The sequence below is a fragment of the Streptopelia decaocto genome (assembly GCF_964273445.1).
Source record: "Streptopelia decaocto genome assembly, chromosome: Z".
NCBI lineage: Eukaryota > Metazoa > Chordata > Aves > Columbiformes > Columbidae > Streptopelia > Streptopelia decaocto.
In genome coordinates, this window is record NC_138657.1 from 36251848 (window position 1) to 36272290 (window position 20443).

Sequence of the window (20443 nt, forward strand, 5' to 3'; positions counted from 1 at the left end):
TTCTCTAAGCTTAATTTGTTCATGGACATTATTTTAGACCCATCTGACACTGAGTCAGTATTGTTTTCCTTCTTAGCCAGCTTTCCAGGCTCTTTGATATTCACTCCAGTGGTTCTATAAAAGGTAATCATACTGTACCACTATTTCTGCTGTGTGATGATAAGCACACCAGCCTTTGACTGCTGGTTGATGAAACAGACTTTACTACTCTAAGTATCCTTGTAGACGCAACTGAATTCCTCTCCTTGAACATCAGCAAACAACTGCAAGACATATTTCAGATACTGTAACTTTGAAATGAGAATAAAGTTTCTGTATCCCCACTAAATGTCCTTCAGCAGTTAGATGCATCTTTCACACCCACATCACACCTGATGGCTCCTAATGATCCTGTGATCAGCAAATACACCATCTTTTCCACATCCTGTCACTGACAGCTACCATCAGTCTATAAAGCAAACCTATACATGTAGTATAAAAGTAGTAAGTCATGCTAGAAGCCACTTACACCAGCCTTTGGTCTGTTTAATCCTCCTGTGCCTCCCAGCTCTGAATTTACCACTAAAGAAAAATCAACTCCCCAGGTGTTGCCACCAAACTTACCTCTTGTTCATATAAAGCCTCCTAGCTAGGTCCTTCATGACTAGAACTGGACAGGAGCTTTCCAGCAAAAGAGGTTTTTTTTTTCCCTTGAAAATACTAAATCATTAAAAATAATATGTTCTTTACCATCTAAACTACTGCCTTCTTTCCATATTAACATCAACGAAAGTCAGACTGAAAAGCAGGCAAGATTTACAGGAACCTGTCTCTCACTCTGCCAGCTAAACTTGTGAGAGTGGGACTTCAGAACAATCATACCAAGTTACACCAAAGGTACGTCTTCCACTGAAAGGCAGCCAGCTTCACATGGAGAATTAAATCTTTAAGAAGTGGGAAAGCACAGAACAACAGTCAAATACATAATAGGATCATGAGGGGCAACAGAATTCTTACCACTTGTTATTTCCAATTTGTTCCTTTCAGACATAGTTACATCTGACATTCTGTTTTTACAAAAATACCTTTTTTCATCTCACTTTGCTAGATCTATCTAGTTTTAGCCGATAGTCTTTGATCCTACTTACTTTTCCTGTATTGTAAGGCATATAACATGTTATTGGCTTGATATGGTGGTGAAAATAATGTGCCAGCAAGTTCATTACAGCATCATATATAAGCTTTCATAGATTTTCCTTTAAAAAAAAAAATAAAAACCAAAAGCCACAACTTTAAGTTTACTGAAATTAAACATATGTTATTCTTTTCATAGATTTATTGCTTCAACAGCACGTTGTAAATGGACTCCAGTGTACACTCTTTTTTTGGCAGCAGTTACACAGAACAATAGTTTAATCGTCATTGCTTTAGTTAAATTAGTTGTGTCAAAATACTGGAAGAGGCTCAATGCTTTAAAATACAGAATGCATCCCAAACCCTTTTAGGTCTTGTACTGAGAAGGTACAGTATAATTTAAATATACATAAAAAATACAAAATCACCAGTACAACATAACTCAAGTTTCAAAATACTGAATGTTAAAAGGATGTAAATAGGACACCCGTCTTGAGCAAAACCCTATGGTTCTAAGATGACTCTGGACTTTATAAACAACCACTACTCTACACACACTGTCCCATGAACTAGATGTGTGTATGCTGTTCTTTCTCTCCAGAGAAAGTCTGAACTTCTTCCAGCTTGAGGTAACTGGTGTATCTTTAATAATAATTCATTGAAAACTACTACCATAAGGCAATTCTAAGTGCTATTTTCAAACACTTCAAACACAAATGTAACAAAGTCCTTCAGCTAAACGTACCATTCCTGTTGTATAGTCTTTTTCTAAAAAAAATATAGATGGCAATCAAACTGTGTTTAACTGCAAATCATTTATTCCCAAGGTGACACATGAAAGTAACTCTCTTACTGCACTATAGATGCCAGTAACCCTCAGATAATTTAAAGCTTTGGGGGCTGAAGAGGTATGACTGGACAAAGAATGCCATCTATGAGGCAGACGAAAATATAAAGAATGGCGATAGCCAACAAGAGCCCCAGAATTTTTACTGAAGCCACACAATGACAGAAATGTGAGTCTCATGGAGACACAAATCATTAAAATGCCTCATTTTACTACCATATAACCTATACACATAAAATATATTTATAAATACATATTTATGAATAGTTAGCAGCAGGAACCTTATGAAATTCAGCAGGGTTGAATGTCAAATCCAGCCTCTGGGACAGTTTTACCCCTGCACTGATACAGACTTCCCATTGGGTGGGTGGGTGGATGGATAGATGGATGGGTGGAGGGATGGATGGATGGATGGATGGATGGATGGATGGATGGATGGACGGATGGACAGATGGGTAGATGGCAAGCAGATCTGATAAAATGGACCTGGTGGTCCTTGTGGGCAGTAGGTTGAGCATGGAATATAACAAAGGGACACCTCCAACTAAAGAGAAAGAGCATAATGAAAAAAGTTACCTAATCCTGCGAAGTGTAACATATATCCAGAAAGAAAAAAAAAAAATTACTCAAATGTCTTTGTCCAAGGTATTAAAAAAATCAACAGTGCTGCAATCCTGCATGAACAATTCTGTGTATACAATTTCTAAAAGATATAACAGCTCGTTCAGTAGTTCCTCAGTTTAGCCTGAATAATCCTTACAACTTTGTTCTGCTGGAATTCATTTTTTTCTGGTAATAGCAGATGATTTATACCACTGCTTAGGTCAACATCATCAGCTCTCACAGAAGGAACATGTACTTGGCTGTGATGTTCCACTAAGATGATGCTGTCCTGATCTCTAAATTCTAATCCAATTCAATTATTTACTTTTCCTCTGCCTTTGTTTTATTAGGCTGGTGCAAAAGTAATTGTCATTTTGGATCATGAATTTTAAATCACTACAACTAGGGTCAAACCCAACTTTATTAAACAATATAGGAACCACTACAATCAACACATTTTTGCCAAAGAGAAACAAGTTTGTTTATTCCTATAGCACAAAAACCCATGCTTTGGGTTTTGACGAACTGTTGGAAAGCATTTTCAGCATCCTACTGCTGCAGAAGCATTTTCCCTGCAAAAAGTTGTCGAGAAGAAGTGGTAGTCTATTAGCAAGAGGTCAGGTGAATATGGCAGATGAGTCAAAACTTTGTAGCCCAATTTGTTCAACTTTTGAAGTGTTGGTTGTGTGACATGTGGTCAGGCATTGTCATGGAGAAGAATCGGGCCTCTTCTGTTGACCAATGCTGGTTGCAGGCATTGCAGTTTTTGGTGCATCCCATCAGTTTGCTGAGCATACTTCTCAGATGCAATGGTTTTTCTGGGATTTTTCTGAATTTTTGGTCAGCTCATGAGGCACCCACTTACGGAGCATTTTCACCTTTCCAATTTGCTCTAAATGCCATATGACCATGGAATGGTCGACATTGAGTTCTTCGGCAACTCCTTGTGTAGTTGTAAGAGGATCAGCTTCAATGATAGCTCTGAATTGGTCATTGTCAACTTCTGCTGGCTGCCACTACGCTCCTCATCTTCAAGGCTCTTGTCCCCTTTGCAAAACTCCTTGAACCACCACTGCAGTTACTGTTAGCAGTTCATGGGCCAAATGCATTGTTGATGTTGCAAGTTGTCTCCACTGCTTTACAACCCATTTTGAACTGAAATAAGAAAATTGCTCAAATTTGCTTTTTGTCTATCATCATTTCCATAGTCTAAAATAAATAAAAAATAAACAGCAAGTAATGAGTAGGAAGTAAATAAAGTGAGCAAAGCACATTAAAATTATGCACAACATAACCACATTTATTTAAGTATGTATTCCAATATCAAATGGCAAGTTTCAACAATGCAAAAAACGCAATTCCTTTTGCACCAGCCCAATAAGTTTTGAATTCTAATCTTGCTCTGTCACTGACTTGCAATATAAATTGGGTCAAGATATTTATGCTCATGTATTCTTAACTAGCATTCAGTTTGGGGAGTGTGTGTGTATATGCTGAATATTAATAACATAACACATTCAAAACTAGTGTCTCTGTTTTAAAATTTTGACATAAACAAATTTTAAAGCCTAGCTTTCAATTGCAACATCTACAAAACAACCAATTGCAGTTGCTTGTAAACAAACATACATGAAAAAATGTTTGACAGAAACATAAATATTCTAAAAGCCTCTTTTTCCTGTTACCATGTTACACAGCTGAAATTACTGTGTAAATAAACATATTTTTTTACTAAATTGCAGCTCTCTGGATGCTAAGTACACACTTTCCACAGCTATACATCTATGGATCTATAAAATGTTTAGACTCTACAACCTTTAAACAAAGGAGGAAAAAAGGAGAGGGCCAGGAGAAGCTATACAATATGCACATGAGCTCAAGATTTAGAGTTTGTAGTACATGAAACTCCATTTTTTTCACACACACACAGGTTCATGTTCACTCAACAAAAGGATTCCAAAGATGTACCTTTAAAATCATAAATTGAAAATTATTAGCACCTCAAGGTTTATACTTAGGAACTATAAAGTAAGAAATGCAGCAAGTCCTTATTATTTTCCTTATCACAGAATCATACAATGGTTTGGGTTGGAAAGTACTTTAAACATCATCTAGTTCCAACCCCGCTGTCATGGGCAGGGACACCTTCCAGTAGACCAGGTTGCTCAAAGCCCCATCCAACCTGGCCTTGAACACTTGAAGGGATGGGGCATTCTTGACTTCTCTGGTCAGCCTGTTGCAGTGCCTCTCCACCCTCATGGTGAGGAATTTCTTCCTTATGTGTAATCTAAATCTGCCCTCTTTCAGCTTAAAGCCATTACCCCTTGTCCTATCACTACATGTTCTTGTAACAAATCCCTGTCTAGCTTTCCTGTAGGTTCCCTTGCGCAGCATTCTGGAAGCTTACGAGGTACAGAAAGCCTACTACTCTTAGCATAGATGACTTTATTTTATAAAATTTCAAAATCAAATTCGCATTTCTGATCCAAGTGCTACAAGTCATTGCCGAAATGGAAAGTCAATTTTTACATTATGTATGTTACAGTCAATTAAAAAATCTGTTTTCAGGACACCCTGGGTTAAAGACATGTTGAAAAGCCTTGATTTTAAACTAAATTTTATTAAAAAACTGTATTGTATGCATGTGCTCCAGGTAACTTTGCAAGGATTGACTCATATCACTAAGAATAAAGACAGCTATTGGCAAGTCAGACCTCATCAGCGGTGCCGATACCAAATGTGAAGAGCATCTATAACTGGACACCAGGAACAATCTGCAAAGCTTAAGAAATCAAATGTGGTGGTTTTAACCTTAAAACATAAAAAATACAGATTTTATGGTAACCTTTACTATGTCACAAAACAAAACATTCCCTGTGCTCCCAGCCCACCAAATAATAAGAGATGGTCACTGTCTGACCATCTCTCCTTTCACTCTGTAGCTCCTCATCTTTATCTCACAAGGTTGAACTGATTCATAAAAATAGTTAGATTCTGGAATTATTCTTATCACTCAAGTAGCTTTGCTTCTATTACAGAAGAAACAGGAGCTCTGAGGAAGGGCTAGAAAGCCTTAAAGGATGTTTATTTATGCCAATGACAGAAGTTGAATTAAAAAAAAATAAGTATTTTTTTCTCAGAAACCTTGCCTAACATTAAGTGTTTATTACTTTCTAAGAATAATAACACTAAAGACTATACTATCTCTCTTTCAAAACCAATGTGTTTATGTCAACTATAACCAAGCCCTGATATTATGGTAAGAGGGTAACCAGATTACAGTTAAGATCAGAGATTTTCTCTATTTTAGACTGTTAGAAGGGCAGACAAATTAGGTCATTGCTGTGGAAAAATCATTTCATGGATACAATCCTCAAAACTCTCAATCTGCTCTTGTCAATATATGCTCAGTAAAGCAGGATAGAGTATTCCACCTTCTCTGCCTATACTCTAAGAAGATCCAGATCTGATCTCATATCAATTTAGATCAATGTTAGTGCTGCGATAGTAAGTATAAAGTTATGTTATATGATCAAGATTCTGATTTTATGGTGTGTAGAAAAATTCATTCCTATACCTTTATGTTGCAAAAGTAATTTATTTTTAAAATAAATGGAGCTAGAGCTAGTAAAGAGATGGAAACTAGAAGGCAACATGTGTGCAAAAGTAATGAATTGGCCACCCAGCTTATTCCTCTTCACTTGCATGAAAAAATACTGTTAATCAGAAACCAATTTAATTAAAATGGAATTTATTATTATACTAAGAGAACACATAAACTTTTTGTACGCACAGCTCTAAATGGTCAGTTACAATCAGCACCTTTTAAAAAAAAAAAAAAAAAAAAGATTATTTCAGTGATGTCCCAGCTTTTTGGTCTGCAGGTTCCATATTTTTATCCATGTTTTCATGGGCTAGAAAATTTCTTTTTTATGAATTCCAATTTTCATGTAGGCCTCTGTTTCAACAAGCAGGAAAACACAGTAATAGTACAGCAACTCACAAGAGCCATATCTTCAGTTTAGTTCATCAAAAAAACAACAATCAGAGCTGACCATGATTCAAGCAGAGTTTCCAAATGAATTAAAGGAAGCAACAGCCATTACAAAAGGAAGCATTAGCCATCTACCAAGGCTGCTTAACCTAAAGGAAAAATTCAAATATAACAAACACTTGAGTCCCATGGACAAAGATCTTCATTTTGTCCCCTACACAATCATACATTAAATGTGGTTGTGTGACTTCAAGTCCATTGTCGGTGCATGCACCAACTAACAAATGAATAAAGATCCTTCTTGTCTGTTTCCTGAAATGTATTGGAAAGCCTTATTTTGTTTCACTTCAAAAAGTATGCTGAAACAATATGCTCAATGAACCACAGAAGACTAATACAGACCAATAAAATAAACTAGAATCCAACTGAAAACCAAGATAAAATTATACTTGAACAAGCATGGCACAGCCCCTTACTTGCACAATTAAAAGTGGAACTGGCATAAAACCCCATTTTTAAAACAGCCACCTAACCTGTAAATTATGTCTATCATGTCGTCATTAGCGTGATGCTAATAATCGCCTGATTTTGTCCATCGAGTATATTCTGTGTTAAATGGAACACGACCTGTGATTTACTATTAAAAGAAAAAAATAAGAAATTCACAACTCCAGCCTTATCCCTTTTCCAAAATAAATACAACAGCTTCTCTAAAGAAAGACAGGATTTAAGAAACTTTGTTCTATAAACTTGAGTTCAAAATTGTTTAAAAATAATTGGTTTAGTGATATTCCAAATCATTTATTATATAACATTTCAGTAATTATTAATATTGTATAAGAAAGTCCCTTTTCGTATCTAACCATGACTAGAAAAATCATTTCCTAGAAAAATCAACACCTATGGAAACATATACTCTATGGAAAAAAATTCTTGTAATTAAAGACTTGGTGCTTGTAAGGATATGTTTTTCTTCTGAGCATTTTTGTGTAATATGAGTAACTTCAGCACTTCTTGTGTTAAGACCAAACCCCACTCTTTTGGAGTATGAATTAAACTGCTGTACCTTTAGCTAATGAAACTGCATTAACTCAATTTCTTTAATGCAAGCCTGGATTTAAACCCAACAGAATCCGAAATGCTATTTTATGCAGGCAAAAATGTAATAGTACACAAAGGATGAGCATAAAGCATTCTATACTGAGTCCCATGCAGGAGATTTAAACAGAAATTATCACCATGTATGTAACGTATGTTAGATAAAATGCTTAAACTAGTACCAAAAAGACCAATACAAGGGATCCAAGTTTAAATTGCTTCATCTGTGTAAAACAATTAAATAGTGCATACCAATGAGCTACCATTGTTCAAGATCATGTTCTTTCATTGTAGCTGCAGAGGGAGGTGGCACAGCTCCAGAACACACCCATGACTGCCCATAGAGAAATTTAATCTCTGCTAATCCTCATTGAAATATCTATCCACAACTCCATTATTTTAGTTTTCTTCTGGGAGAGGGGCTAAACTGCATTCAAAGTCTATCTAATTCAAGGCAACACTCCATGAAACTCAGTTTCGTTCAAATCTACAATTGCCAAAACTACTAACCATGGAAAACACTAATTCAAGAAAGGAAAATAAATTATATTTATGGCCATAGAACTATAATTCAACAAATCAAGTTAGTCCATCTATAAAATAAAGTTATGCTTAGGCTTTTTATATCTCCATCTAGAATTACAGGAATCCAGACCTGCTGGCTTTATGCAAAACAACTAAGTCTCTCACAATTCATTATCATTTTAGATGGACAGTGCTTAAAAATGTTAAAGATATATAGAAGTCATATGCTTTAATGACTCCTAACTGAAATTCATAGATAGTTTTTTGCTTTTAACTTCTAAGCTTAGATCACCTCTTGCTTTTTAGGTAAAAAAACAACAAAAAAACAAACCAAAACACAAACACAAACAAACAAAAGCAAACAAAAACACAAACACAAACAAACAAACAAACAAAACCCCCACTTTTGTTGCACATAGAAACTAAAGTTCTGCTGTCCTCATGAAAGAAGGAGCAGTATGTAATTATTTTTCAAATACTATTATTTTAATTAAAAGGAAGAAAATAGATTTTGAAAGAAGGCTTTTTCGTTCTTTTCTTTTCTTTTCTTTTCTTTTCTTTTCTTTTCTTTTCTTTTCTTTTCTTTTCTTTTCTTTTCTTTTCTTTTCTTTTCTTTTCTTTTCTTTTCTTTTCTTTTCTTCTCTTCTCTTCTCTTCTCTTTTCTTTTCTTTTCTCTTCTTTTCTCTTCTTTTCTCTTCTTTTCTCTTCTTTTCTCTTCTTTTCTCTTCTTTTCTTCTTTTCTTTTCTTTTCTTTTCTTTTCTTTTCTTTTCTTTTCTTTTCTTTTCTTTTCTTTTCTTTTCTTTTCTTTTCTTTTCTTTTCTTTTCTTTTCTTTTCTTTTCTTTTCTTCTCTTTTCTTCTCTTTTCTTCTCTTTTCTTCTCTTTTCTTCTCTTTTCTTCTCTTTTCTTCTCTTTTCTTCTCTTTTCCTTTCTCCTTTCCTTTCTCCTTTCCTTTCTCCTTTCCTTTCTCCTTTCCTTTCTCCTTTCCTTTCTCCTTTCCTTTCTCCTTTCCTTTCTCCTTTCCTTTCTCCTTTCCTTTCTCCTTTCCTTTCTCCTTTCCTTTCTCCTTTCCTTTCTCCTTTCCTTTCTCCTTTCCTTTCTCCTTTCCTTTCTCCTTTCCTTTCTCCTTTCCTTTCTCCTTTCCTTTCTCCTTTCCTTTCTCCTTTCCTTTCTCCTTTCCTTTCTCCTTTCCTTTCTCCTTTCCTTTCTCCTTTCCTTTCTCCTTTCCTTTCTCCTTTCCTTTCTCCTTTCCTTTCTCCTTTCCTTTCTCCTTTCCTTTCTCCTTTCCTTTCTCCTTTCCTTTCTCCTTTCCTTTCTCCTTTCCTTTCTCCTTTCCTTTCTCCTTTCCTTTCTCCTTTCCTTTCTCCTTTCCTTTCTCCTTTCCTTTCTCCTTTCCTTTCTCCTTTCCTTTCTCCTTTCCTTTCTCCTTTCCTTTCTCCTTTCCTTTCTCCTTTCCTTTCTCCTTTCCTTTCTCCTTTCCTTTCTCCTTTCCTTTCTCCTTTCCTTTCTCCTTTCCTTTCTCCTTTCCTTTCTCCTTTCCTTTCTCCTTTCCTTTCTCCTTCCCTTCCCTTCCCTTCCCTTCCCTTCCCTTCCCTTCCCTTCCCTTCCCTTCCCTTCCCTTCCCTTCCCTTCCCTTCCCTTCCCTTCCCTTCCCTTCCCTTTCTCCTTTCCTTTTTTTACTAGAGAGCTTGATTTGATGTGCATAAGAATAGAAATGGTGAGCAGAATGGAATTTTTATATTAGCAGCCTGGACCAAGTAGCATCAACCTGACTAGTCACTTTTAAGCAAACTGTTTCTATGAAACAAGAAAAATTTATCACCCAAAATGAAATGAGAAGGAAGGAATGATTTCCTTCCATTATTTCCAATGCAAATAATTTAGTATTAGAAGGAAAAAGAGCTCAAAAGCAGATAGAATAAATTTTTGTTATTGTGCTTCCTTAAATAAGTTACTACAAGAAACTGGTGATCAGACAGAAAAAGTGAAAAATGCTAGGACTGTCAGCCACAAATTGGAAAATAAAGTGCTTAATATTCACAATTGTATCCATTTTAGTCTATAAATTCTCTTCTACTTTTAACTCCCTCACTCCCCTCATATATCACTTAATAAATATTTGGGTGAGGTCCATTTATGTCATGAAGGGACAAAATAGATTGCGGATTAATCTGTGCATAAAATCACCTAAGTGACTTCCCATACCCTAACTTGCAAAAAGCTTGTAAATTCTCAGAGGGTTTTAAAAATTGCCTAAATTAGAAGATTTTCCTACAGTGGTTATGACAGAAGCATAGATCCAGATAGTTTTATATTTAGCAAGTATATTTAAAAAGCAAATTAAGCAAAACCACAACTAATACTTAGTCCTGAGAGTACATGTACAAACCTAGCTTTATGTTACCTGCATATATCAAGAATAAGACCTCATCCTTCCACCCACTGCTGTATCCCAGAATAACAGTCACTCAGCTGGTTTTTTTTGTCCCCTATCATGCCCCCCGCCTCCCATTTTCTTTTTGCCCTATCGCACATCTTCACGAGAAAATCAAAACATTTCATGCAAGAAGCCTTGAAGCCAAGTTACACCTGAGTTTTCAAGGTTATAATCTGATCACTAGGCTAATCAGTGTTTCCACTGACAAAGTAGCACTGAGAAGTTTAAGCATATCTGAAGCACAGTTTAACTCTTTATATAAAAGATGGCATTACTATAATGGTTGTAGAAATTACTTGGGCACCTCTCCCAGCCATCATCTCCTTAAGCCCAGAGGGACATAACAGGACACTTACTCTGTACTGAATCATAAGCAGTTGTCCCCAGCTGAATTAACATCGTATGCAGAAATACTTATATTTTCCTGAACATACTGCAACCTAAGTAAGCTTGACCTGATTTGACCCAGTTAAATTTCTGACATATAATGAGAACTTAAGGTAGCACAGCTGAGAACATAAAATAAGCATCTGCAATTGTTGAAAGATAATCACACAGAAAGTAAATCACTTCACAAGTCAGTTTTGGGCACATTTCTACATTTTTGGATGCAAAACTCATTCAGAAAATAATTCTGACTGAAGTACTGGTAGACCCAAGAAAAACATTTGCAGTACAGGCATGTATTATTAGCAACTAATGTTATGATATAAATTTCTTATTCTGAATACATAGTTCTGCAATTAACAACAGAAACGTTATTAATTCTTTCCCTTCTAAATAATACTTCTTTGCTTATTTATGTCATTATTAGAGGCAATAGAAATAACCAAGAAGAGCAGATTGTTCAGGCAATGACAGGTTAACAGCAAAAGGTTAACTGAACTGCTAATGCATAGCAGATGTACACCTGATTTTAAATCTAATATAGATATTTTGGGCTATTGGTTTATAACAATTTGACAAACTACCATCTGGATATGCAATATAACACACACATGGACGTGCTTGAGCTATTTCACAGTGTTTCTCTAACATTGCTGCTTCTGCTAAACAAGGAGCAATGAACCAACCCTTATGCTATGTCCCTAAGTCATCAGTGAGAGACCTGAGCAAAACAAGGAAAGGCACATGTTCTACAGAAGAATTTCTGCAAACACCTAATTCTCCCCCAAATCCATATGGCTTCAACTCATCCCTTTCTACCCTGGTAGTTCTCTTTAACCCATAGCAAATATATATGTGCATCAGTCACATGCTAACTCTACATGACCATCAGTTTTCACAGACTCGGCCTTGAATATCCTCACCTACCATCAACCTCACAATGACTCTCACACCTGAAGATATCTATTTTTTCCTCCCTATTTCCCAGCTCCTCTATTTTTATGGTACTACATCTTGGTAATCATGGATGTTCCTATTTTTCCCTGTCACAATCTGTCACTAACTGCCAAAAAGAATCTCCATTTTTGCAGGTCCAAGAAATCTTTTAAAAAAGAAAGACAAAGAACAGTGCTTTTAAAATAAAATAACAAGGGTTGTAACATGGAGAACATTTGTTTCTTTTAAAAATTCTGGGTCATTTGCTATAGAAGAAACAATTGGCACATAACACGAGATATGAATAAAATTCAGGGATACAAGTCTTGGAGAAAATGCTAATTTCACTAACTTTAACAGCTGTAACTGGGAGAGGTTCAGTGTTCTTCCTTTTGGGAGCAATTACCTTCAAATTAGAGGGTCAAAAATGTACTGATCTGATTAATGCAAAACCTTTACTCATTAATGGACTTATCCATTTTTTTTGATTTACCATCTCACTTCCATATCTTGCAAAACAACCTTGATAAATTTATACTTATTGATTACATTGGGAAGAGCTCTCAAGTGATTCACAACAATCTCAATTTCTTTAAATAAAGCTACTCTGGAGATAGCATATTTCTCATTTCTAATTATAGCTTCGAAATTCATCACAAAGGAAGTATTTGTACTGAAACCAAGCACTTTACAAGAACAGCAGACTATTATAAGCAGAATTGGAATCACAAATCAAATCTGTCTCAGGATGGAGTGATTATGTGATTATAGGAGAGCTCTTAGAAGGAGAAAGGAATCATTACCACATGGTCTGCGGCATCTTGGCCCAATATCTCACACACCATGCCACAGTGTTGAATATTAAAGGAAACAGAGCTCATTGTAGTTCAAATGTAGTCTCAGCCTAAACCTTTCAGATTTATATTAACACTGCTGTTCTTATGTTTAAAAGACTTGTCCTTCTTATCGATAAGCAGGAGTTCTCAGATACACAAAACACAAATCCAATTCATCTGTGTCTTTCATCCAGAAAGGCACAGATGAATAGCAGCAGACAGCAGCATCAGAGCTCTCAAAGGAAATTAGCAACAGTCTTTAGTCCTTCATCTTTACCTAGATCTTCATTGGTTTACAGTTCTTATTGACCCTAATCAAATATTTACAGTGATACCACCTCCAGTACTCCTCTATGAAGGACTAAAGACTGTTGCTATTTTCCTTTGAGAGCTCTAAGATGAACCACATTTAGTAGTTTTGTTTGTAATTAACTTGCTGTTCAGGTAGGATAAAACAATGTTTGTTAATAGTGCTTTGCTTGTACATATATGCTGGTTATTCCACATGGCCATAGTCACTTTATTAATTTTATCTGGCTTCTTTCATGTGTTTTCAGTTGTGCTTCATTAGATGTTCAAGGTGAGATTATAATGAAGAGATTTTTATGTCTCTATGCCTGGCAAGATAAGGGAGACGATCCTGCTGGAATCTACACTAAAGCACATGGAAAATAAGGAGGTGATTGGTGGCTTCACTAAGGGGAAATCATGCCTGGTAAATCTGGTGGCCCTCTACAATGGGGCTACAGAGTTGGTGGGTAAGAGAAGAGGAACTGCTGTCATCTGCCTGGATTTGTGCAAAGAATTTGACACTATCCCACATTACATCCTTGTCTCTAAATTGGAGAGACATGGATTTGACAGACAGACCACTCAGTGGATTAGGAATTGGCTGGATGGTCACACTCAGTGTTGCGATCAATGGCTTGATGTCCAAGTGGAGACCAGGGATGAGTGACATTCCTCAGGGTTTGGTATTGAGACTGGTCCTGTTTAACATTTTTGTCAGCAACAGGGACATTGGATCAAGTAAACCCTCAACAAGTTTGCCAAGCTGTGTCATGTGGTCAGCATGCTGGAGGGAAGGAATGTCATCCAGAGTGGCCTTGACAGGCTTGAGAGGTGGACCCAAGAGAACCTCATGAAGTTCAACAAGGCCAAGTGCAAGGTCCTGCACATGCATCAGGGCAATGCCAAGCACAAATATCAGCTGGGAGGAGAATGGATTGAGAGCAGCCCTCAGGAGAAGGATTTGGAGGTGATGGTTGATGAGAAGCTCAACATGACCTGGCAAAGTGTGCTCTCAGACTAGAAATCCAACTGTATCTTGTGCTGCACAAAAGAAGCGTGGCCAGCAGGTTGAGGGAGGTGATGCTGCCTCTCTACTCCACTCTGGTGAGATCCCCCAACCTTTAGTACTGTTTTGAGCTCTGGCGCCCCCAACATAAGAAGCACATGGACCTATTGCAGCAAATCCAAAGGAGGGCCACCAAGATGATCAGATGGCTGGAGCATCCCTTCTATGAAAACAGGCTGACAGAGTTGGGGCTGTTCAGCCTGGAGAAGAGAAGGCTCTGGGGAGACCTTATACTCTGTTTCCCCAAAAATAAGACCTACCCCGAAAATTAGCCCTAGCATGATCTTTCAGGATTTTTGAGGATGCTTGAAATATAAGATGTAGTTACAGTTCATTAAAAAAAGCCAATGTAAGTAGTGTCCAGGCAGCTATACATGTAAAAAAGTAATAAGTTTTGGAGCAAAAGTTAATATAAGACAGTCTTATTTTCAGGGAAACAGGGTAGCAGCCTTTCAGTACCTAAAGGGGACCTACAAGAAAGCTGGAGAGGGACTTGTTACAAGGGCATGTAGTGATAGGACAAGGGGTAATGGCTTTAAACTGAAAGAGGGCAGATTTAGATTAGATGCAAGGAAGAAATTCTTCACCATGAGGGTAGTGAGGCCCTGAAACAGGTTGCCCAGGTAATTTGTGGATGCCTGTCCTGGTTTTGTTAAAAACAAGTTCCTCTTTCAGTGAATTTTGCCTGTCAGCTAAAGCCTTCATATTAACTGCATTTTCCTGGAGAACCAGACCCATGTTTTGGTAAACCTAGCAATGGAATGCAAACATATTGATAAGCACGGATGGACATCTCGCGAGAGGGGCGACGAGAAACAAGTGACTAAGAAACTGACCAACTGTGTATAACATTCCATTCACGTGAATACTTCATATAAAAGTGGGAGATCACGAGGATCTCGTCCCTTTTCCCCTTCTGCTTATGGCCGACCTTAGGAGAGGATCTGGCTGGTCGTCCCTGAGAACTGAGGCCTAGTGAGAGACTGAATCCAGCTCCGCTTGGCTGCAGAGTCTAATCCAGGACTTTGGTGGCCGGCTCTGCAGTTGCTGAGACTTTCAAGATTGGTTTTGTATATTTTGTATTATTTTCTCTATTCTTATTAGTAGCATTAGTAAAACATCTTTAATTTTTCCAACTCTCTTCTCTCTGTTCTTCTTTCCCTCCCGATCGCCTGTCCTGAGTGGGAAGGGGGGAGAGGGAGGGGCAAAAAGGGGGAAGTGGGGGGGAGAGGAGGTTAACAATACATCTGCCAGGGTTTTATTGTCACCCCGCAATCTTAACCCTCGACAGATAATTTGGCGCCCAACGTGGGGCCCGAGAAAGGGGTAAATTTGAAGATTTTCTGGCTTTTCTGCTGCTCTAACGTACCTTTCAGTTTTCTTGGCACGGTGCCAACTCATAGAGTTGTGATACTCGCGCGTCTGTTTGCTTCGGACATTATTTAGTGGTATTAAGGCAAAGTGAATTACGTTGATTTAAAGATGTTATGGCATAAGTTGTATCAGTTGTTTTCTACCTTGTGCTCACTGATTCCATATCTGTGTTGGGCTTTCTTTCTTAATCGAAGTATTCATTATATAACAACAAGGAACTGGACAATGATCATGATGATACTGTGTGGTTTGTCACTGGTTTACTTCATTGTACTGCAGCCGCTAATTAATTTCTACTCGCTTCTGCTTTACCTTGAAAAGCCTCCAGGAGAGATTAAAGAGCAGAACGGCTCTGTGTTTGCTAATTGGTCAAGCGAATCTTTAGAAAGGCTGACTAACAATACTTTCGTTTTGTCGCTAGGAGAGTTTGCAAATGTTTTAGAGAATTTTGAATATCCTTGGAGTTTTGACAGAACTGTTATGGTGTTATCTGGTTTGCTGAATGTGTGTCAGTTTGTGCTTCTGTTAAGAGAAATGGCGTTCAACAGGAGGTTTGCGTCTCTTTGTTGTCCTGAGATTTGCGGTGCGTCTTCGGAAGCTTTAGCAAAAAGCTCTCCTGGCCGCTCAAGAAAGAGCAAAACAGCAAAAACGGCTGCAGCCACTTCCCAGGCTGAAGGTACGGCTCCTACGCAGCCCAAGGACATTGCTGATAACGTTACTTCTCCAGCCTCACAGGCTAAGGCAGCCCCCCTTTCTTCACACACTGGGCACTGTTGCTGCTGTAACCACAGTAACCACTGTGACAGTCATTCAGACTCTGGAAGTGAATCAAATGATGGTAAACCCATATCAGCATCAGTTGCCGGTTGTAAGAAAGTCACTAGAAAGACTACCCGTGCAGCAGATGATGGCACAGGGCCAACATCAACCCAAGGGCCATCATCATCAGGACAGGGAGGAGATGAAGTGACCATCACTCGGTCCTTTTCTCCAGGTGAGCTGAGAGATCTGCGAAAAGACTTTAGTCGTCGTGAAGGAGAGAATATTTTAACCTGGCTGCTCCGATGCTGGGACAATGGGGCAGGAACAATTGAATTGGAAGGTGGTGAAGCCAGGCAGCTGGGATCTCTGTCAAGAGATTCCACCATTGATAGGGCAATTTCAAGAGAGTCTAATGCCACTACTCTCTGGGCCCGACTCCTGGCAGCTATGAAAGTAAGATTTCCCTACAAGGAAGATTGTATATCCAAGTTAGGGAACTGGAATACTATGGAGAGAGGTATTCAGTTCCTGAGAGAATTAGCTGTGCGAGAGATCATCTATTTTGAACCAAACAGCCAAGAGGGGACAGACCCAGACAGAATCAATTGCACACGACCTCTGTGGCGCAGATTTGTACAAAGTGCACCACCTGCATATGCTAAGTCATTGGCAGGAATGGTCTGGTCATCACGAGGTATACAAGATATTACTGAAGTGATTGAGCAGCTCCGGAACTTTGAGGACAGCCTAGCTGGTTCTCTACGGGCTTGTGTCTCTGCTGTAGAGAAACTGTGTGAAAAATCTGATGATCGGTTTGAAAAGCTGTTGCAAGAAATCAAAGAACTCAGAGAAGACACATACCATTCACGACCTGCACAAACCTATGTTTCAGCTGTTAGGAAAAGGCGTTTCCAGTCTCGAGAGAGAGGACAGAGGCAGCCCACAAAAAGAGGTTCACTGTGGTTCTTCCTACATGAGCAGGGAGAAAACATGAATAAGTGGCATGGAAGACCTACCTCAGAACTTCAAGAACGAGTACGTGAGATAAAAGGAAAAACTCCTAGGAAGGTGGCTGCTCCAGTTTACAAAAGGAGCAGAAGAGATTCTGATGCTCTTGAAGGAACCTCTAATTCACACCCAGAAACTGTGCAAAACAGAAATTAGAGGTGCCCTGCCTCCAACCAGGTGGAGGAAAGGGATAACAGAGTTTATTGGACTGTACAAATACGATGGCCTGGTACAACACACCCCCAGGAGTATAAAGCTTTAGTGGACACTGGTGCACAGTGCACGATAATTCCTTCTAATTATAAAGGAACGCAATCCATCAATATTTTTGGAGTGACTGGGGGATCCCAGGAACTGACTGTTGTAGAGGCTGAAATGAGCCTAACTGGAAAAAACTGGCAAAAGCATCCCATTGTGACTGGTCCAGATGCTCCGTGCATCCTTGGCATAGACTACCTCAAGAGAGGGTATTTTAAGGACCCAAAAGGGTATAGGTGGGCATTTGGTATAGCAGCTGTGGACACTGAGAAAATTGAACAGCTGTCTAATTTGCCTGGTCTTTCAGATGATCCTTCTGTTGTAGGACTGCTGATGGTTGACGATCAGCAGGTGCCAATTGCTACCACGACGGTGCATCGCCGGCAATATCGCACCAATCGAGACTCTTTGATTCCTATCCAGAAGTTGATCCGTCAATTGGAAAGCCAGGGTGTGATCAGTAAGACTCGCTCACCTTTTAACAGCCCAATCTGGCCAGTGCGTAAGTCTAGTGATGAGTGGAGACTAACTGTGGACTATCGTGGCCTGAATGAAGTTACGCCACCACTGAGTGCTGCTGTGCCTGACATGCTAGAACTGCAATTTGAACTGGAGTCAAAGGCAGCTAAGTGGTATGCTACAATTGACATTGCTAATGCATTTTTCTCTATTCCTGTAGCAGCAGAGTGCAGGCCGCAGTTTGCTTTCACCTGGAGAGGCATCCAGTACACGTGGAATCGCTTGCCCCAGGGGTGGAAACACAGTCCTACCATCTGCCATGGACTGATCCAGACCACGCTGGAGCAAGGTAAAGCTCCAGAACACTTGCAATATATTGATGACATCATCGTATGGGGCGACACAGCGAAAGAAGTCTTCGAGAAAGGTGAGAGAATAATTCAAATTCTTTTGGATGCTGGTTTTGCCATAAAACGAAGCAAGGTCAAGGGACCTGCACGAGAGATCCAGTTTTTAGGAATAAAATGGCAAGATGGCCGTCGTCAGATCCCAATGGATGTGATCAACAAAATCGCAGCAATGTCTCCACCTACTAATAAAAAGGAGACACAGACTTTCTTGGGCATTGTAGGTTTTTGGAGAATGCATATCCCTGACTACAGCCACATTGTGAGCCCTCTCTATCGAGTGACTCGTAAAAAGAACCAGTTTGAGTGGGGCCCTGAACAACGACAAGCCTTTGAACAAATTAAGCGTGAGATAACTCATGCGGTGGCCCTTGGACCAGTTCGGACTGGACTAGATGTTAAAAATGTGCTCTACACCGCAGCCGGAGATAATGGACTTACCTGGAGCCTCTGGCAGAAAGCACCAGGAGAAACCCGAGGTCGACCCTTAGGTTTTTGGAGTCGAGGATACAAAGGATCTGAGGCCAACTATACTCCAACTGAAAAAGAGATACTAGCAGCATATGAAGGAGTTCGAGCTGCTTCAGAAGTGATCGGTACTGAAGCACAGCTCCTCCTGGCACCTCGACTGCCGGTACTGAGCTGGATGTTCAAAGGGACGGTTCCCTCTCCACATCATGCGACCGAAGTTACGTGGAGTAAATGGATTGCATTGATCACGCAACGAGCTCGAATTGGAAGTCCCAATCGCCCAGGGATCTTAGAAGTGATTACAGACTGGCCAGAAAGCAAAGACTTTGGGATGTCTCCAGATGAGGAGGAAGTAAAACGTGCTGAAGAAGCACCACCGTATAATACTCTTTCAGAGACTGATAAGCAGTATGCACTGTTCACAGATGGATCCTGTCGTCTTGTAGGAAAACATCGAAGGTGGAAAGCTGCTGTGTGGAGTCCCACACGACAAGTTACAGAAGCCACTGAAGGACAAGGTGAATCTAGTCAGTTTGCAGAAGTGAAAGCCATCCAGCTGGCTTTGGACATTGCTGAACGAGAGAAGTGGCCAATACTTTATCTCTATACTGACTCATGGATGGCAGCAAATGCCTTGTGGGGGTGGCTACAGCAATGGAAGAAAAGCAACTGGCAGCGTAGAGGTAAACCCATTTGGGCTGCCACACTGTGGCAAGATATTGCTGCTCGGCTAGAGAGCCTGCCTGTGAAAGTTCGGCATGTAGATGCTCATGTGCCTAAAAGTCGAGCCACTGAGGAACATCTAAACAACCAACAAGCGGATCAAGCTGCTAAGATTAAAGTAGCTGAGGTGGACTTGGACTGGCAACATAAAGGTGAACTTTTCCTAGCTCGGTGGGCCCATGATGCTTCAGGGCATCAAGGTAGAGATGCAACATACAAATGGGCTCGCGATCGAGGGGTGGATTTAACTATGGACACTATTTCACAGGTTATTCATGAATGCGAGACTTGCGCCGAAATCAAACAAGCAAAACGTTTAAAGCCTGTATGGTATGGGGGGCGATGGTTAAAGTATAAGTATGGAGAAGCTTGGCAGATTGATTATATTACACTTCCACAAACACGTCAAGGTAAGCGTTATGTACTTACAATGGTGGAAGCAACCACTGGATGGTTGGAAACATATGCTGTACCTCATGCTACAGCCCGAAATACTATCTTGGGCCTTGAAAAGCAAGTCCTTTGGCGACATGGTACGCCAGAAAGAATTGAATCAGACAATGGTACTCATTTCAAAAACAGTATTATAGACAATTGGGCCAAAGAACATGGTATTGAGTGGGTATATCATATTCCATATCATGCACCAGCCTCTGGGAAAATTGAAAGGTACAATGGTTTGCTAAAGACTACACTAAAGGCACTTGGTGGTGGAACCTTTAAAAACTGGGATTCACATTTAGCAAAAGCCACTTGGTTGGTCAACACCAGGGGATCAACCAATCGAGCCGGGCCTGCCCAATCAGAAATTTTACGGACTGTAGAAGGAGATAAAGTCCCTGTAGTACA

The 20443-nt window shown here is 39.3% G+C and overlaps 1 protein-coding gene across 1 annotated transcript in view; it reads right to left on the reverse strand.

Moving 5' to 3' along the window:
* Positions 1-20443, reverse strand: part of ADAMTS19 (ADAM metallopeptidase with thrombospondin type 1 motif 19) — a gene marked incomplete at its 5' end in the record, with an annotated part of 153731 nt that overhangs the window by 123825 nt on the left and 9463 nt on the right. The gene's annotated exons all lie outside the window — the stretch shown is intronic.